The following is an 18,393-nucleotide window of genomic DNA, read 5'->3' on the forward strand; positions in this document are numbered from 1 at the left end:
GAGAGCTCTCCCTTCTTTAGATGTTCCTTTACAATAGCATCTTTTCCTTATTCTATTCACACAGTATCTTCTATCAACTTTCTGACAATGGTAAATATAGTTGGAGGTGCTTGTCATTGGAGGTTTCCTTTTGATTCTTGCATTGACTCTGATACCTCTGTGGTCCTTTTGTCTGATTTGATCTCTGCCTTTTGTGTTGGAGGTTTCTCTCAAGTAGCAGTTGGGCACTGGAAAGCTGAGTACAAACTCTGAGGACATGAGGGCTTTCAATATAAGGGGCCCTAGTTGTTCCCTTACGAATCACCAAGTGTGAGTACCTTTTTTTTTTTCCTAGAGCTATTGCAGTTTCTTCAGAGACACGTGCCTGGCTTCTTGAGACTGAGCGGCAGAAAAAGGTTAGAGTCTCACTATTTCATGTGTTTTTTCAGAATACCCTGCTGTGAGAATCTCTACAAACCAAATCAATTCTGTTTATGGTCAGGTAAGTGTAAAAGATACAGAAATCCACAATCCCCCCTCATGGAAAATCAGTGTGTCTATAAAGGGTTGCCAACTGTTATTTAATGTATTCAAAAGTTATATGACCAAAGTATACTTAACCTTTCTTTTTCTTCCTTTTTGTCGAAGAGAAAGAAAAGAAAGATACATTGGTTGGAAACCTTGCAGGTATTAAATCCAATATATTAAAAATATCATAATTTCAACTTGCAATCTATATGAAAATTAACAAGAAAGATGATAAACTGTTTATGTACTAAGCATATTTTACACTAATATCATTTCTTAATTTGGACTAGCCGTATTCCATATGCCCAATAGCTGCATGTAGCTAATGGTTACCATATAGGATAGAAAATATCTAAATCAAAGATCTCACCCGTATGGCTTAATACACTGCAAGGTGCTATGTGTTTATTTGAAAAGATTAATTTCACCTTGTTTTGTAGATAAAAATTTCAGACTAGGAGACTTCATATGAACAATTCCAGATTTCTAAATTTCTAGATGTTGTTAAACACTGGGAGGCTTTGGCAATACTTGCCTGCGTTCCCATGAGGCATTCCATGTTCAATCTGACTGCTCCTGTCCTGCCGGTCACACTCACTTACAGGTCTTCTCACATGTTGATATTACTTCCCGAGTGATTTGCATCTGCAACCCCTAATCTAGGCCAACTCCTTTTCCTTACAGATGTGAAAAACTGTGACCAGTGAAGTACACAGTCATTTGCCATTCGAAGTACAGATAGTAGCAGACCTAAAACTGAAACCTGAGTACATGATAATACTTTCTTGGGACATCAGACTATTTTTTTGGCCCAAACTTAAATCTTTCCCACTTTAATTAGCCTATTTCCCCTTTATTCCTCCCTGGGTATATAGAACAACTGCCCCAAATCTTTCCTCTAAAAACAACTCACATACTTAGAGGTGTTCAGTCTGGCTAATTTTATCTCACCTCCCTCTGAAAAAACAACTGTAATTTTAGAACAATGAAAGACATGTATTATTTTTTAATTTTTAACTTCTCTGTGGCTTTTTGCTAGCCCTGGTATGGATTATTTAAAATAAAACCTTTTTTAAAAATTAAGTATTTAGCAGATTTCTTTAATAGCAGTTCTACTAAAATGAAACAGGGAGAAACTGCTCTGCTTGTCATTTTCCATAGCTGATATTAGATTGGCATTTAAAATTAATGATGTAGGGGATCCCTGGGTGGCGCAGCGGTTTAGCGCTTGCCTTTGGCCCAGGGCGCGATCCTGGAGACCCGGGATCGAATTCCACGTCGGGCTCCCAGTGCACGGAGCCTGCTTCTTCCTCCCCCTGTGTCTCTGCCTCTCTCTCACTGTGTGTCTATCATAAATAAATTTTTAAAAAAAATTTTTAAATTAAAAAAATAAAAAAAAATTTAATGATGTAAATACGAATTCAGACACAAAAGAGAACATATATAATTCCACTGATAGAAATTCCAAGAACACACTGAACTACCTGAGAGCAATAAAAAGATGGTGGCTACTTCCTGGGGAAGGAGAGGTATATTAATCAGGAAAGGGCATAAGGAACCTTCTGGATTGCTGAGCATGATAGTCAATGTGAATGGCGATTACAAAGGTACAAACATTTACCAGCTGAGATTAAAACAGTTTCACATTTTATTGTACATATGTTACACCTCAATTTAAAAAAAAAAAGAAAGAAAGAAAACGGTTGTTTCTTTTATTGATTTCTAGGTTTACTTTTTTTTTTTTTTTTTTTTTTTTTTAGGGAGGAGAGGGGTAGAGCAAGAGAGGAAGAGAGAGAATCATAAGCAGGCTCCATGCCCAGCACAGAGCTTGATGCAGGGCTCGATCTCACAACCCTGAGAACGTGACCAGAGCCAAAACTGAGAGTAGCATGCTAATGGAACTGAGCCATTTGGGCTCCCCTTAGGTTTGCTGATTTTAATTTCCAGCTAAGATGTATATAGAGCTTTACGTGTGAGAATGGCGACAAGTCAGTGAAGTATAGACACAGAAAGATAGAAGAGAAGCATAAGGATGCACTCAGGGTTGCTTGCATACTAATGTCAATTACCCTGCAAAAGAAGTAATACACAATAATCAGATCTTCTATATGCTAAAATATGCAATCATCTAGTTTGGGAGATTTTTAAAATCAGATTTTACATCTGCTTGTGCCCTGGGACATTGAGACAGTGACCGATGTCAGTCAATCTCATGCGCGACGAATACGGGCAAATGGCAGTTTTTCTGGTTCATTTATTTTGTCTAAATTGTGTTAAGTACTTAAATAATTAGTATAAATATGCTCAAAGCCAAACAAAAGTAAAAATATCGCAAAAGAGAAAATGTGTTTGCCTTTATTCTTACACCAGCGGTGTACTGCATGCAATTTAGTGTGATTGACCATCGTAATTGCTTGTTCTGGAATGAGCCAGAACCACACTCCCATTCGTCCGCCACCACAAATACTAAGCAGTCACTGGCACGGCTCTTGTGGTATATTTGTGGGGTTATATCATGTCACTTCTACTAGAATTGTAATCATTAATTGCTTAAGAGCTCGTTCAGTTTAAAATATTTTCCATCAAAATTCAGTCTCAAATAAGTACTCGGAATAAAATGAAAAGTAGTGAGGGGTTTTTAAAGTGTGGTATTTAAAAAGGCAGCCTTTCACTGTTTCATACTGCTTATTTCAGTGCAACTCGTACACTGGATTGTTTTCCATTTATGAACACAAATTATTTCTCGATCCCATATCATTTTATTCATGTTGGTTTACAGTACTTCAAATAATTTTTTTTTAAGACGTTAAGACAGAAAGACCTCACAGTCTTTGGCAGCTAATCCAGAAGCTTCCTTAAAACAAATCTGCAGGGGATAGATTCCAGGAGGAAATTGCTTTCAAGCAATAATTTTCTTTCTCATGATGTTTCAACAATGTAGAGTCGACCAATTTTTCAGGCTATACGAAGAGCAAAAGAGGACAACATTTTAGGTACATTTCACTCTCTACATCCAAATCTTTAAATATTTCTTAAAAGCATTTCTTTTAACACCAAGTATTAAACTGTTACCCTCTGATATAGGAAAAGAAATAATTGAGAAAAGCTAGTTTTCCATTCCCTTGGCGATAGATCTACCAGCATTCAGAAACTGTTTATATAAATGGTATATTTGCTTTTTCAGGCTTTATTTACAGATTTTGCCAGATGAGCACTGTACCCGTGAACTATAATTATGGATTTCCAGCTGTTACCAGAAATCTTGGTATGCACAGCCTTGGAGGCTAAAGCATGTTGAAGAATCAGCTACTGGTAAGCCTAAAATAATATCAACTATTAAAAATCGGTGAACCCACTGAGAAACGGCTGCTGATGCATGAAGACCATGGAATTACAGGGTGAATGTGCTCGTAAGAAGTCCTCCTGTTTTTTTCTCCACTTTGGGCTTGAGTCAACTATACTTAAATGACCCTAAATAAAGGAGACATTCTGTATTTTAAAGACTAACCATTACAGTAATTCAACAACCCCCTCTAGGAACATATTATGATGTTTTACCACCCTTCTTTTCAGAATATTTTTCCTTATTTGTAATCAAAAGCCCTCTGGTTGCAGTTGAAACTTGAGCTAGGTCTAGTTGAGTGAACGATTTTTTAACTTTTTGAGGAAATGGAATATTTTCTGGCCTTGTTTTTCATGGCTTGGAACCTCAGCCTCTAAACAGAGAAACCATTAGAGGGACAGAAGGCAAGCCCTGGTCCTTCCACCTACCCTCTCCACCACTGCCATGCTCCCTCCCTGCAACACACCAACAAGCATGCTTACTTTCATCCTTGGTCTTTTTCTGGGCACGCTTATATGGCTCCCCATACATAATAGAATGATAACGCCCCAATTTCTGGTTTAGGAAATAAAAACTAGTGAAAGATGAACTAGAATTGTTGATAATGTTGTCTCTGACCTTCTAAGTGATGATCAGCTGGTGAAGTGTCAGTGTCCGGGGCCAAGTCAAGAGACCAACAGTAAGGACAGAGGCCCAAGGAACAGTGGGGCAGAGTCAAATCCCCCAAAGTGGCCTGCGAGGAGAAAGACACAGGCCACCGCCAGGGTGAATTTAGACCTGTTGCCTCAATACTATCCCTTAGATATGATCTCCTGCTTCAGGTCAAGATTAGTGCTTAAACCAAAGGAAAGGGTAAGCTGGTTGGTATGAATGCCATCACTCACATATGAAAGGGGAGGGAGGGCCAGGATGGAAAACAAGCCAGACCTAAAGGAACTGTCTCCATTCTCAGTAACAAAACCATTAAATAACCAATGGGATTGCTGTACAAATGATGACAACTCAATGGAGCTCATAATATTCAATAGAATATTATGCAGTCACTCAAAATCATGACCTTGAGTATACAGCAGCATGAAAACATACTATGCTATTAAGTGTATTTATTTGCTAGCGCTTCCATAACCTAGCACAGACTGGGGGTGGTGGTGGTGTTGAACAGTAGAAATATATTTTCTCATAGTTCTGGAAGCTAGATGTTCAAGATCAAGGCCTCAGCAAGTTTGGAGTCTCCTTAGGTCTCTCTCTGATGGCGGCTGATTGCCTTCTTCCTGTGTCATGACGTGGTCACCTTTCCATGCACATGCATCCCTGGTGTCTTTGTATTTTCAAATTCCCTCTTCTTGGAAGGATACCAGCCAAATTGGATTAAAGCCACCCTAATAGCCTCATTTTAAATTAATTACCTCTTTAAAGGGCTTATCTCTAAATATAGTCACATTCTGAGGTGCCAAGTGTTAGGTCTTCACCATGAAAATTTTGAGGAGACACAACTCAATTCATAACATGAACAAAAATAAACAGAAAAATAAAAAGGAGTTTATTAAAAACACGTGGAAATGATGTAGCCTTAAGCATCTACCAGGTATAAAGCTTCTTGCACATTAGCTTCTTAATATTTCTTAACACCACCCACCACTCAAAAAGAAGAAAACGAAGACTCAAAGAATTTAAATGATTTCCCAAAGGTCCATCAGTTATTAGAAGTAGGAACTAGAATTTAAAGCCAGGAATAGAGCAGCCCAGGTGGCTCAGCGGTTTAGAGCCGCCTTCAGCCCAGGGCCTGATCCTGGAGACCTGGGATCAAGTCCCACACGGGGCTCCCTGCATGGAGCCTGCTTCTCCCTCTGCCTGTGTCTCTGCCTCTCTCTCTCTCTCTCTGTGTCTTAAATAAATAAATAAATAAATAAATAAATAAATAAATAAAACCAGGCATGTGTAATTTGAAAAGTCATATTCTTTCCATGATGCTAGATTGACATGTTGATGGACTCATGATAAGATGGAGTTATCTGATCTTTAAACATCGACATCATTATACTTATTTTACAATAACAAAAGAAAGAAATAAACAGATATGGTTGAAATTTAAATATATGCCAAGACACCGTTAGGTGTCATGGGGGTCACAGTGGAGGGATAAAAAGGATAAAACACAATCTTTGTTCTTAAGGAGAAACTAAATTTGCACATGCAAATGCATTAACAGTTATGACAACCACAGACGAGTTCTGAGAACATATAAGTTAATTTGCTTATTCATATTATACTTACAACTAAATTTTTGTAACGCCATCCAAAATTTCTCTATATTATGTATCAGTATGTATGCGCTCATTAATTCAATTATATCTCTTTTTGAATCTATAATATTTCAGACATGGTATTTAGCCATGTATAAGACATATATGGTTGCTTGTGGCTCCCAAATTAGAGAGTGTTTTCAGAACTGTAGTCCTGAGACTACATAATGCTTAGAAATTACCTACAGTGCTTGCTTAAAAACACAGATATCTGGGCCTTATTCCAGACCTATTGAATTTGATTATCTGAAGGCTGGGCTTGGGTATGTCGATTTTTAAGAGCTTGCCACCTAAAGCTTGTGATCTCCTAGCCTATGGGGAGATTCGATAAATAGCATGGGCTCTGTAATGGTTTTCTACTGCCATGTGACAAATTACCACTCCCCCCAAATTTGCAGCATAAAATAGCAAATATTTTCTGGGGGTCAGGGATCTGGACACAGCTTATTGGGGTGCTTCTGTCTCTAGGTCATTCGTAAAGCTGCCAGGTTGTTGTCTCACCCACAGGCTTAGCAGCAAAAGGACCTGCTTGCTTCTAAGTGTATTCACATGGTTTTGGGAAGATTCAGTGCCACGTGAGTTGTGGGACTGAGGACCTTAGTTCCTTCCTGGCTGTTGGTCAGAGCCCTGAGGTTTTTTTTGCCATAAAGTAGTTCAGAGCATGGCACTGTGAGCAAGTATGAGAAAGCAAGCAAGATACAAATCAGAGTCTCTGTGTAACCTAACATTATTGGGAATGTAGTTCTAACCACTTGGTCACATTAGATCCATTGGAAGCAAATCACCAGGTTACACTTAAGCAGCAAGAGCTCATCAAGGGCAAGAATACCAGAATGTGGGGAGATCGAGAACCTTCTTGGAGAGTGCCCACCAACAAGTCCCCTACTTGGATTGGGAGGGTCGGTAAACAGCGTCTTAGCTCAGCCCCGGAGGATGAGTAGCTGGACAAAGTGGAAGAAGAGGAGAGACAAAGGAAACTCCAAAGAAGGAAGAAAGCACTAGGAAAGCCCAGAGTTCAGGGCATTCAGGGAACCCCATTTGCCTTTCAGAGTTCTCAGTTGTGTTCACAGCAGATCGTGTGTGCTTATTTCTGGGGACTGGAGAATAAAATCTCTTTTCTCTGCAAGATCAAGATCTAGAGGAGATTTTTCTTAATACATAATGTTTCCAAAGCTACCAAATTCTTTCGTGAAACCAAAATCTGCTCAGTTTGATTATTGATAAAAAAATTCAAACATGAAAATATTAAAAATGCATTTGTGGAAACAAGCTGGGTTGTTTTCTTTTTAGTCTGCCTTTGTTGTGACAGACACCCTTCACTCACAGTGAGTCTCGCTTTCTTTCCCCCATTTCAGCTTTAATTCTTCATCATGCAAACACGGCCCAGGTGTAGGCCACAAACTTAAAAAAAAACAACAAACACAAATTACTGGGCATTTAGAATCAATGCTGCTAACTACAAATCTTTGTTGCTAACGTTTCTCTCTATAGAAGTGTAAAGACTTCTTGCTTTTCCTTTATCCTAATCTGAGCAGCAGTGTGGATTGGAATAAATTCATTTGGATTTTTTAGTCTGTATCATGTAACCCAAATTCAAAGTGAGGAATTGTGGTGTCCTTGAAAAGTCTCTGACCTCAGCATCTGGGAGACCAGGATTTTGCTGGTCTTGGTTCAGTCACTAACTTGATGAGTAAGCATGGGTAATTCAATTAACTTTGCAAGGCCTGTTTTCCAATCTGGTAAAAACAGAGATTATGTGAGAACAGTGGTTCTCAAAGCTTGGTGCCTGGACCAGTGTGTTAACATCACCTAGGAACTTTCTAGAAATGCAAAATTTGGGATCCTATTCAGGACCTATTGGATCAGAAACCTTAAGGGTGGAGGATACAGGACTCACTATTTTAACAAACAATCCCAGTTCATTCTGATACATGCTTAAATCTGAGAACCACTGAGCGAAGTAATCTCAGGTCTTTTCCAATCAAAAATCTATAGGATTCAGAAACTTCTAAGGGATAGCAAAAATTAATAGAAATGGTAAAGTTTTCCAATAAAAATAAATAAATGAAGTTCAGGGTGCCTGAGTGGCTCAGTCAGTCAGCATCTGCCTTCAGCTCAGGTCATGATCCCAGGGTCTTGGGATCAAGCCCCACATAGGGCTCCCTGTTCATCAGGGAGCTTGCTTCTCCCTCTCCCTCTCCTTCTGCTCTTCCCCCCTACTCATGCTTTCTCTCTCCAATAAATAGATAAATAAATAAATAATAAATAAATAAATAAATAAATAAATAAATAAATAAATAAAGTTCCTTTGGGGCTGCCCAAATAAAATAGAAGCTATCACAGAATGTCTCATTTTAAAATCATGAGGCGAGATCTGTGCAGATTCCTGTACTTACAACCGTATCCTGTATAGACAAGTACAGCCATTTCTAGGGAGATTCAGCACTTCATCCCAAAGTCACAAAGCAAATGAATGGACAAATCAGAACTCATATTCAGGAATTCTGATTTCTAGTTGATTATTCTTTTCTCTCTGCAAGCTATTACTACTCCTATTTCAATATACTTGGGTATGGTTACAGCATGTTGGTCACATGTGTCCCCTTGGAAGCAGAAGCCAACTCTCTTTATAAGTATTTTGACTCTAAGATCAGTGGTCATTTAAAGGACAGGTCCAAAGAGGATGAAATCCTGCCATTTGCAATGACGTGGATGAAAGAGAGGGTGTTATGCTAAGTGAGATATAAGTCAGAAAAAGACACATACCGTATGATTTCACTCATATGTGGAATCTAAGAAACAAAACAGATGAACATAGGGGAAGGGAAGGAAAAGTAAGATAAAAACTAAGAGGGAGACAAACCATAAGAGACTTTTAATTCTAGGAAACAAACTGAAGGTCGCTGGAGGGGTTGGGGGGATGAGGGGATGGGATAACTGGGTTATGGGCATGAAAGAGGGCACTTGATACAATGAGCACTGGGTGTTGTATACAGCTGATGAGTCACTAAATTCTACCCCTGAAACTAATAATACACTATATGTTAACTAAATTGAATTTAAATACAAAATTTTAAAAATACTATGAATTTCATCTTTTTTCTTGCAAGGCTATTTATGATCAAACCATTAAAAGTTAATTTGTGGATAAAATAAATTTTAAAATAATAAAGGACAGATCAATATAGAACACAAATACAAGGAGTATCTCAGGAAAAGGAGATCTATATGAGTTCCTATCAATTATTTTCTTTGACTCTCCTGGGCATGGTAATTTCATTTTGGCTAGATGCCCACAACTAAAGTTTCCTAAAGTTTTCATTCAAATTTTCATCTATAAAATTGATAGTGCCATTAAGGTAAGAAGACACAGGCATCAAGTGTTCAGTAATTACTATTAGATCTTTGATGGTACTTGAAAAACATCTTCCTCTTGAAAGATATAACAGGTAGTAAAGGCTAATGGTCTAATTTGCTTCTAACTTTTATCAATGAACAGTGATAATATTATTAGAAGTGTAATAAACAGAAATCTATTTTGCAAGGCTGAGGAAATCTCAGGCCAAAATAGATTTTCTAACCTCTTCCATAAATTGAAAAGGATATTAATTAGATGCTCATGGCCACTTGTCCTCATTTGAGATCCTATAACCTTTGTCATAAGGCTCAAGCTGTTAACCTCAGTGCCCTGCCAAATCCCTGCCTTAGTAATTCAATTCTCTCTACCTAAATCTCCTTATAATTTAAAGTAAGTAAATGATTCTCCACTTCCTCTTCTAAATTAATTTTATAGCCTTGTCATTCATTCTATTACGTCATTCCTTCTCTCTCTCTTTCTCTTTCTATCTCTCTCTCTAAGAGTTAATGATTGCTGCCCTGTACCAGCTCCCTTAATCTGAAATTAGAAAAAAAAATGTATAAACAGAAATGAGTATGGTCTAATGTAGCCCTGGCTATATGAAATCCTACAACAGCTTCCATAGGAGAGAAACACTTGACAGTTAATGTCATCAGTTTATGTTAAAACTTTCCTTTAAAATCACTTCCAGCGACCCATTTCTTACCTTTTTTTCTATTTTGAAATGTGCCTGTTTGTTCTCATCTGAGTCTTCTTGTCTCTCTCCTCCTAGCCCACTGCTTAGAAATCTATTTAGGAACCTGCTGGAGTGCGTCCTAAGAAGATACTGCTGGTCTTGGGGTTACTATGCCACCAAAGGAGATGAGCCCCTGCATCATTATCTGGAAAGAAGAACAGAGGCAGTGTGGGTTGCAAATCAGTTTACTGGGTTCTGGTCGTGGCTCTTGGTTCTCTCAATAACTGGCGTAGGGCCTGGCCTAAAGCATTTAAATGCCCTGGGCTCTGAATTCTTTGTAAAGGGAAAACGATGGCAACAATTCCTTTTAGCCCTGACATCCCATTAATTTTATCCATTTAGCCCACAAGCAGTATTGGAGTCCAGAAGCTTCTTCAGGAGACTTCATGGGCTTCACTGAAGAAAGGAGGGCTTATAAAACAATGTCGCTGTCAGAGTCCAAGACCCCCATCTCGATCTGAAACATCACAACTTCCCTTACATCACTACCTCGGTCTTTATTTTATACACAGAAATTCCAGGTTAAGATTTATTTGGAAGGAGCCGGGGAGAGTTCTGATAATAACAATTCTTCTTGAAAATCTTGTGCTATGGAGTAGAATAAAATGGAGTTGATGAGAATAGTATATTTTAATACAGCATAGGAATCATTCCTACCCTGATTGTTCTGATGCAAAGTCTTCCTTATGTTTACCATAGAAATGTTTAAAACTGCCATAAAATCTAGATCAGGGGTTGGCAAATCTTTTCCGTAAAGGGTCAGATAGTAAACATTTTCAGCTCTGCAGGTGTACGGCCTCATCCTTTGTTATGGCCAGTTGTTGCAGGAAAGCAGTGTAGACAACATCTAAACGGATGGGCGTGGCAGGAAGGACTTGATCCAGTTTGCTGACCTCTGATAGAGATGAAAGACTTCACCTTTTAAAACGTCAAGGTATGTTTTCTTATCAGAGAAAACTACTTAGAGCTGTAATGAAGACTTTAGAATTTTTAAAAATTGACTATAGAAAAGATTATTATAATTATTTTTTCTTAAAAGCTAATAAGTAACTAAAAACAATTATTTTATCTCTATGTTCATTCTTTCACTTTCTGTAAAACACTTTATTTTTTTTTTAAGACTCCGGAGTGGAGTAGAATAATGTTGATTGTTATATGTATGCATATATTTTAATTTATGGCGGTTTCACCTTTCAATAATGACTTGCCATTAAGTATCTCATTAAAATAATGTATCAGAAGATCCAACTCTGCAAGCATTGGCTGCCATGGCATTACAGCTTATAAATAATTTGATTATGTTTAACATGTTATTTAGTGATATTTTATTTTCTGTATTTTCATTAATCTCTAGGAAGACCTATGGCCTCCTGTGGTATAAAAATGTTTTAACTTCTGAGAAGACCCAAAGACTACATTTGTATTTGCCATTGAATATCTTATTTTTGTTGATCCATTTTTTTAGCAACTAGTTCAAGGTTTCTCAACATATTTATTTTTCAGTCTATTTTCTATATTTATTCTATATTTATATTTCAGTCTATGCAGGGCTCATGATCCTACAGGAGTTAGCATCAAAAGGACCTGTCCAAATGATACAACTTCTTGACAGAACACTTACTTAAAATACACAGTATATGGGGCCCCGGCGGGGGGGGCTCAGCGGTTGAGGATCTGCCTTTGGCTCAGGGCGTGATCCCAGGGTCCTTGGACTCCCTGCAAGGAACTTACTTTTCCCTCTGCCTGTATCTCTGCTTCTCTCAGTATCTCAAATAAATAAATAAATAAATAAGTAAAATCTCTAAAAATATATATATGTACTATAGAGCACATGGTAGATACTCAATAAACATGCATTGATTGAATGAAAGACACATTTTCCAAAAGCATTATAAACTCAAGCAGAACACAGCCAAAGCAAAGACCTGATAATTTCAACTCAAAATCATGTAGTATTATTAAGTTTATATTATTCAGCTTAAGATACAAGGTATATAAGAAATAAGACAATGACTAAAGATATAAGTAAACCAAACGTCAACATGGTAACAATTTCAAGACCCCAGTCCACTGATTCTCTGAAATTCGAGGGCACATTTGTTTTTTTTGTTTTTGGGGGGTTTTTTTACTAATAAATTTATTTTTTATTGGTGTTCAATTTGCCAACATACAGAATAACACCCAGTGCTCATCCCGTCAAGTGCCCCCCTAAGTGCCCGCCACCCAGTCACCCCCACCCCCCGCCCTCCTCCCCTTCCACCACCCCTGGTTCATTTCCCAGAGTTAGGAGTCTCTCATGTTCTGTCTCCCTTTCTGATATTTCCCACCCATTTCTTCTCCCTTCCCTTCTATTCCCTTTCACTATTATTTATATTCCCCAAATGAATGAGACCATATAATGTTTGTCCTTCTCCAATTGACTTATTTCACTCAGCATAATACCTCGAGGGCGCATTTGAATTGCATTTAAGTGCAAACCTATAAAGGCACCTAATTTCACTTCTCAGCTGAAACCTGAAAGGAAGAACTTTGTGACTGCCCATGCGTTGACCTGGAAGTACAACTCCATCTCACGTGTGAAGACACTACTTATTCTGGAATCGAACCAGAGTTCAAATTTTTACCCTCTCTTTTGATGGGCTATATTTACAAGACTGAAGTAAACCATCTACAAAGTGACGGGCACCAACTCCAACAGAGCCTGTACCTGCTGGCCCGTCGTCCCCTCCAGGAACAGGTCTCTAACCCCTTACCCTCCAATCCGGGCTGGCCTTGTGACTTGCCTTCAATCAATACAATGAGGCCTGGTAGCTTCTGCTTTGACTCTCTGTGGCCTCTGAGCCACCGTGTAAAGCCGCACAGTGACCTCCCCAGAGAGACCATGTAGAGAAAGAGCGGTCCCTCCTTTCCTTCCAGCTGTCCCCACCAGAGCCCCAGTGGGGTGATCTTGAACTTCCCAGCTGCACATGTGCTCCCAGCTGAATGCAGCCAAGCCTTTGACCCCAGCTAATGACATGAGTTGCAGCAGAGCTGCCCCAGGGAGTCCAGTCAAGATAGAGAATTGTGGAGAACAACAAAAAATAAATCGTTAAGTTGCGGCACATGGTCTGTTACTCTTCGAGAGACAACAGAAAAGAAACCCTGCCCTAACTCAACTGCAGCTTCCATTTTGGTGGCTGTTTCTATATTATTCCTAGAACAATCCATTGTATTACCTCCAGTGCATTTTTTGGAGCATCATCTAGTTGTGTGCCTCGTGACTGATTTCACACACACACACACACACACACACTCACACGTGTAATGTTTAGAATTGGCCAGGAGCCCTGTGTATGCTCCAACGTTGCTTTTACTCTATTTGCTCTCTTCCAAGTGTCAGGATAGTGTCAAAGTTAACTTCTCTTTTGATTATTTCCAAATTATTCTACAGCATGTGCCAGTGAGCTCTGCTATTGCTCCAACAAATCTGTCCCCCCCAGCAATTAGCGCTCGCGCCTATTCGCCAGAAAAACAAAACAAAAAACAGAGCTGCGCTGCCTGTGCGTATGTGTGCTCACACTCGGTGTAAACGTGTGTGTGCTTTTGAACCTTCCCTCCGCTATAATTAAACTTGCCCGTGCCTGTTGTAATCTTGTGAGCTGGAAGGCTTAAAATAAAATTTCGCTGGCTCCATCCCCAGAATGTCTAAACTTTTCCCAGCTCCGAGAATGACTCTGACACCCTCCGTGCACATCTGTCCCCCACACTCTCACGGTCTGCCGCCCCCCAACGCCCCACCGCTAATCCCTTAGGTTGCTTTTTGCCAAAGATGTTCTGCTGTTTGAGAGAAACACTAATCTCCCAGAATCTCGAAGTATCAGCTTACCTGTGAACGCCCAGAAACTGTCTCCATCCTTAGCCTCATCCCCTTTCATGTGTTCTTGGTCTTGAGCACAGGCATTGCTCTCTGTCTGCGAACGAGGCCCACGTTGTGCTGCGGGTGCGCGGGACTGACCTGAAGGCGCCCCGGTCCCTCTGCGCCCCGAGGAGCAGGGCGGACCCTCGGAATCGCTCAGGGACCCACGCGGGGTGGGGGGTGGGGGGGACACGGCAGGCCACCCGCGGCCCGGAAACGCGTGTGAGCTCCGGGAGGCCTCCTTCGGCGACTAGCCCGCAGGCCTGCGGCCCAAGGAAATAGGGGTCCCCGGGGAAGAGAGGAAAGAAAGGCACGGGGCGTGGGGGGATACCCCGGGGTGGGGGAGCTCCTCCCGGATCAGCGGTCGCTACCGGAGGGGCCAAGCACACCAGGGGCCGCGGGGCCGTCTGCTCCCGAGGAAGATGCTCGGGGCCAACGGGGAGCTCGTTGCGGCTGTGCTAGTCCCGGACCGAGCGGGGCGCACGGGGCCGAGTGGGGCGCACGGGGCCCAGTGGAGCACATGGGGCAAAATGGGGCGCACGGGGCTGCGGGGCGCACGGGGCTAAGTGGGGCGCAAGGGGTCGAGTGGGGCGCACGCGGCCCAGCAGGGCTCACGGGGCCGCGGGGCGCACGGGGTCAAATGGGGCGCACGGGGTCGAGTGGGGCGCACGGGGCCGCGGGGCGCACGGGGCCAAACGGGGCGCACCGGGCCGAGCGGGGCGCACGGAGCCTCGGGGCGCACGGGGCCCAGCGGGGCGCACAGGGCCCAGCGGGGCGCACGGGGCCAAATGGGGCGCACCGGGCCGAGTGGGGCGCGCGGGGTCGAGTGGGGCGCACGGGGCCGCGGGGCGCACGGGGCCAAATGGGGCGCACGGGGTCCAGCGGGGCGCACGGGGCCGCGCCCCTCCTCGGGCTTCCCACCGCAACTGCAACCACATGGAGCCTCGTCTTTTGCTGAAATAACTTTTTTTTTTTTTTAATTCCCTAAATTTAAGCCACTGCGATGCGGAGACGGAGGTACCAGGAGGGGTCCGGCGTCTGACCCCCGCCCCGTCGCCGCGGTGCCCGTAGCTCCCCCACACTCGGCCGGAAGCCCGAGGCTGCCCGGGGAGGGTCGCTTCGCGTCCCGGCAACCGCGGGGGCCCCAGCAGGGCGCCCGGCTCGGGGGTCTGCCGAGGGCTGCTGGCACCGGCGCCCTCCGGGGTCTCCAGGCCGCCGGGCTCGCGGGGCAGAGAGGGCGCCCTGGCGGGGAAGTGAGAGCCGGGCCGTGCTGGTGGCGCCCACGCGGGGAGGCGTCTCGCGGCCTGACCCCCGCTGGGTCCCGCGGCCGCCCGTTTGGGAAGGGGGGGGGGTCGGTGCGGGAAGTGACCGCGGCCGCCAAGCGTCTGGCCCAGCGAGGACAGCCTGCGGGGAGTGGAGGCCCCGCCCCATATGGATCCTGTGGCTTCATCCACGAGAGACGAGAAACACCGAGAGCCGGGCCGGGACGCAGGCCCCACGCAGCGAGCCCGCGCGGGACTCGATCCCAGGACCCGGTCACGCCCCGGGCGGGAGGCGGCCTCCACGGCCGAGCCCCGGGCGCCGCGGAGCAGAACCCGCGTGGAGATGATGACAGGACCGGGGTTGGGGGGGGGGGGGGACTGAGGGACCGATGAGAACAGGTGAAAGCGAACCCAGAAAGCGGACGGGGCAGTAGCTGAGGGGCAAAGGATAAAAGCCGGACTAGCTGCCAACAGGCCCAGGGGCCTTGATGCAGAGGAGCCCAGGGAGGCCCCGGCCGGGACCCCAAAACTCCGCCGAGACCCCGTGGCGGATCCCCCGCTGGTCCCTAAGTCAGGCAGGTGCAGGCGGGGTCGCCGGGGCCACGTCCCAAGCAGGAGGGACGCGTTTCCGGACGCCTCTGGGCCCTGGAAGCACTGCGGCCTGGACACCCTATCAGAGCAAAATCCCAGTACCGGAGACGAGTTAAATTACAAATGACATTAATTACCTTAATTTGTTCCATCCTCAAAAAGGTGAACTGGCGAGACTGGGGGAAGGGCAGGGGAAACCTTCCCAAATCACAGGCTCCGAAAGCGAGGTTTCGCGTCAAACAATTTGCTACAAATTATATAACATGGAAATTAAACACATAGCATCTTAGTGGATTTAATGAGGTGAGCAACAACTGCAAAGACTTCTAATGAAAAGTGAAAATAATTGAAAAAAGGCATTTCTTGTGAAGGCAGGCTCCAGTAATGAGAAGCAAGGCTGCTTTGAAGCTTTCAAACAATTCATTCCGATGACCTAAAAGGATCCCTTTTGCTTGAGGAAGTCATTTTTTACTTGTCCTCCTAAAATTCCTGGTGTGACCTTGCTGATAAAAGTGTGCTAGCTTTCCAAAGAAAGTCTCCCTTATTTAGCATCTTAGAACAAAGGTTACAGAAATCTTCCGTAAAATTTGCATAATCGTCCACCAAATAACTTGCAACGTTAAAACCTTCTCTTCATTTAAGTGTTGGATCAAACTGCTCTTTAAAGATGATCCCCCGCCCCCGCCCCCGCAACTCCTTCTTTTCTTTAGGAGAAGCTGAGTTTGTAAAGAGTTTTATAAAACCCCATGAACTAAACTAGTCAAACTATTTCAGGATGTCAGACCCAATGCTTGCCCGTATGCCCATAATCTATTCTCTAGAATCGCGTAAGATTACAGACAAATTGGGACCTTTTTTGATAGACTATTTGTTTTTATGCTGCCTGAGTCCCATTTTTCTGAAGAGCTGAATAATTCTCCCTGTGATAACTTTTGCCCTTTGACCCCAGTTAACTGTGCACACCCCAATTTGCCCAGTGGAAAATTTTACAAGGGTCCTCCACCAGAATTAATAATCGTGAGCCAGCCTTAATTTGAAATTGCAAAGTCCCCTGCTGCAATAAACACCCCCAAGATCTCTTCCAGAAGCATTTAATAACCTGTTTCATCGTGCTGGCAGACCCAGGGACTGTGAGTTTGAAGTCTGGCCATTCCCCCCTGTTACCAACCCCTTCCTCCTCGATAACTGGTATACAAACAAGCACACGCACACAAATATCTGGACATAAATGGATTTGGGGCATATCTGTTTCATGGGCAATTTCTTTCTTTATCCTCTAATTATTACTGTCAACATCTCCCCCGTCTTCCCCTTCTTTCTCCTTCCCTACAGAAAAAAATGATCTGAACACCCTCACCCCCAGCCTGTCCCACAGAGGTGTCTCCTTCCAACCTCGCCAGCCCGCTCAGCATCCCACTTACAGGGCGCTGCTCCTTTTTCCATCACTACAGGTCCACAGAGAGCAACAACCTAAAAATGCGGGGAAGAATAAGATTCTATCCCCCACACCACTGCCACACGACCCTGAAGGGGAAGGGAGCCCCCTCGATCGGGAAAGAGGCCACGGGATCTGAAAGCCAAGTGGGATCAGATATATTGGAGAAAGTTTTCCCAGGTCAGGTTCCCCAAAGGGCCATCATTCATCCCACGGTGAGCAAAGAAAGCACACGTGCGCCCACCGGGGGCCTGCTAAAGGATCTAGGGTTACACAGAAACGTCTCCTTGTACTTTTTTGTGCTTCTCCGGGGAATACATTTTTATTCATCAGCCTTTTCTTATTACACACAAATCCAAGAACTTATCGATATATTAATTGCCGGCTGTGATGTGCCTAGAAGTAGTGAGGACTTTTTTTTTTCTTTTCTTTTTCATTTCAGGCTTACGTGCCGAATACCTTAACTTGTTTTTATTACCTTTAATTAGCTTAATAATCTTCACATTTCCTTGTTGAATAACTGCGAACCTAATGTGTTGCCATAATGCATTTTTAAATTACTGCTTTAAAAAATTCAGTGCTGATTTCCAGTTTCCGCTCAGTGTATTAATTATCTATAAATATGTGTGAGATTTCCTTCAGCAGATTTTCACAATCTCCTTATTATCCCTATATAGATACTTTAAAGTGCTACAATAATTCAAAGTTCAACGTCCCTGTAATTTACTCAGCCTTATAATTGATATTTATAAGCTCAGCAAACCTGGAAGGGAAAAGAAATATTAGCCAGCCCAACTCAAGTTCAGAGACCTTTCATTTGGATGTAAGTGTCGAGATCTTGTTTTCAGAGACGAACAGGCCCGCCCTCCTTTGTGCTCAGATATTCACCTCTCGGGACACAGTTTCTCCTTTTGAACGAGAGATGATTTCCCCCGAGCTCACTCATTCCTGTAACAAGCTTGA

The 18,393-nt window shown here is 43.0% G+C and overlaps 1 long non-coding RNA gene across 1 annotated transcript; it reads right to left on the reverse strand.

The window, feature by feature from the left end:
- Positions 1 to 2,276: 2,276 nt before the first annotated feature.
- LOC118353492 (uncharacterized) lies at positions 2,277 to 16,529 on the reverse strand. The gene is made up of 3 exons (XR_004812559.2): positions 16,133 to 16,529; positions 10,218 to 10,392; positions 2,277 to 3,467 (listed from the first exon to the last, which is right to left on the reverse strand). It is a non-coding gene; the product is annotated as an uncharacterized LOC118353492 (long non-coding RNA).
- Between the last annotated feature and the right edge of the window lie 1,864 nt (positions 16,530 to 18,393).

This window comes from Canis lupus, chromosome 37 (assembly GCF_003254725.2).
Source record: "Canis lupus dingo isolate Sandy chromosome 37, ASM325472v2, whole genome shotgun sequence".
In the NCBI taxonomy this organism is placed as follows: domain Eukaryota; kingdom Metazoa; phylum Chordata; class Mammalia; order Carnivora; family Canidae; genus Canis; species Canis lupus.